General features: G+C 33.7%; 1 protein-coding gene across 1 annotated transcript in view; it reads right to left on the reverse strand.

Moving 5' to 3' along the window:
* The window catches only part of LOC125046218 (nuclear speckle splicing regulatory protein 1-like), an 11417-nt gene that overhangs the window by 7061 nt on the left and 1856 nt on the right, over window positions 1-2500 (reverse strand). The window lies entirely within an intron of this gene.

The following is a 2500-nucleotide window of genomic DNA, read 5'->3' on the forward strand; positions in this document are numbered from 1 at the left end:
ACAACTAGTCCATAATAAATATTATTGATTACAGGAACTAAAAATGTTTGCTCCAAAACATAAAAAAACAGGTTCAAAGGAGAGATATTGATGAAAACATCTGCAGCAGCTTAAAAATAGCACACATTAACCATCTTCAAGGGAAATGATCAAGGTAGTTAGCTTCCATCCAAATACAAACTTCTCCAGCTCAATCCAGACCCTCCAGTGTTATTGAAGCTTCTCCATCTGAAATTAGAGTGTTTGACATAGGTCCAGCATTCATAAACAACAAAGTTTAACCAGAACAACAGTTAAGAAAAGGTCCTAAGCATATAAGAAATGTGGTGGACAAGATCTACTCCATTTCCTCTATAAAAATGATTAATGAACCAAACAATCTTCAAAAGGAAAAGGACAAGAAAGAATAATACAAAGAAAAAACGTAAAATGGAAAGAAAAAATTCTATGAAAAGTGGAAAGAAAAAGAAAATAATGAAGATGATGAACATGCACCTTTGGCTGAATTAAATGAAAATGAGTTATCAAATGAAGAAACAAGTCTACATAACAGGTCATATGAAAGTTTAGATTTAGGAAAAGACACATTTGGATAAGGCATTGTACTGGATGAACCACAGATAAATTCTTGGGTGGGAATGAAGCTGGGAGAGAGCTATATCCAGCAAGAGTAGACATACCAACTTATTTGATGCATATCTTGCTCAGGACGACAGAACAAGATATGAAGTGTCATTCCTTACAGATAAAAGCAAAGACTTTATATAATAACAGAGGTTGAAGAATTGACGAAACCACATTGCTGTAATGAACTAGTTGTTTTGGAACTGCCACATGCCACATATTGAGTGCAGGAATCATGTATTTGGATTTACATTTCCACCTGTTATATAAAATCAGTAGTTAATGCCTACTTCAAACACATAATAATGCATAGATATTATTGGAAAGAAAAGTTTTCTTATGGTACAGGTATGTGGTTTACCCAAAAAAAAATTTATGTGAAAGGCGAGTGACAACTTTATTTTGTCTAAGCTTAGTGGTCTACCAAACAAAATAAAATTTAATCTATTACAAAAAAGCTTAGTTTATAATTATAAAAGTATTAATTTGTTTTACCTCCCATAAATATGTGTTTATCTTACAAAAGCCAAGTGGTTTATCAGAGGTTGCATCCCACACTATACCAATAATTGAACTTTGCGTTTTACTACAAATTATACTTATTTTTTCTTGCCTACCAGCAGCTACCAAGCAGACTGTGAGTCACTCAGGGCATTCCATCCAATTATTGCCATGTGAATCATTCTAAACATTCCATTAATTTATTGCCAAAGAAAATCGTATCTTACAGAAAAAATATATAGCAAACCTTGATTTGTGTTTTTTCATGATCTTGTTCTTAATATTACCACAAAAAACATGATAACAACAATGACTTTCAGTATACTATAGATAAACCAAAAAAAGGATGACTAATGTCTTACATATGCAAATGAGAATATTATACCTTAATTATCTTGGAAATAATTGATAAAAGGGTACCTACTAGACAGGGGGTCAAAAAAAGGTACGTACCAACTTTACAGGTAATTTCCTCAATTACTTGTTTGTATGTTTCAAATCAGTTTGTGCTACACAAAACTACAACCATTTCTAAATATATCACCCATATATGAAAGCCGGGAAATTATTGGTGTGGTCTCCAGAAGAAATTTACCCATGATTTTCTGAATACCTATTGGCTACTGTACTGTAATTACCTCTTTGATCTGATTTAGTGTTCTTGACATAAAACAAGACATTGATACATATTAGGGTAGGAAATAATTTAATCTTAACATAGTTCTAAGGTTTCCTAGGCCATGGTTCATTTTGCATAATGTTTGTTTATTGCTGAAACAGCTTTTTGCAACAATTCCTTATTTTTTCTGTGTTAAGTAACACAGGAATTGCAGGGTATAAGTGAAAGATGGAGATAAATTCTTCAATAATTCAGCTATTATGATCCACATTATTTGTAATCTGGGGGCTGCTCCCCCTTAGCCCCTTTTTAGAGGTGGGAAGCTGCCCTCAACCCTCAACTGGTCTCCAAAATCTCCCAGTATGTTCTGGCAGGATAGAACCAGTATAATACTTTACTGATGCACATCCACAGTATATAGGTTTTGCTCCTTCAGGGGGGAGGGGCTACAAAATCTTTACTTTGTTTGTTTTGGCTGGATAGAACCCAGGCAAAAATCTTAACTATTATACAGATTTGGTTAATTTCTCAATTTACACAATAATCCCATAAAGGCCTTCTTAACCTAATTAGCAATTAGCAGGGGTGGCAAGACTACAATGCCATGCCCACTGTAATAAAAGTTCATCTATTGTCTTTACACATAGATGGCTCTACAAGTGCCTAGTCACCAAGAAGTCAGCTATTAGTCTTACCTATCTCACATGTTTACCCTTTTCCTTGATTTTTTGAAAGCTTCATATTTGAAAGCTTTCT

This window comes from Penaeus chinensis, chromosome 38, assembly GCF_019202785.1.
Source record: "Penaeus chinensis breed Huanghai No. 1 chromosome 38, ASM1920278v2, whole genome shotgun sequence".
In the NCBI taxonomy this organism is placed as follows: domain Eukaryota; kingdom Metazoa; phylum Arthropoda; class Malacostraca; order Decapoda; family Penaeidae; genus Penaeus; species Penaeus chinensis.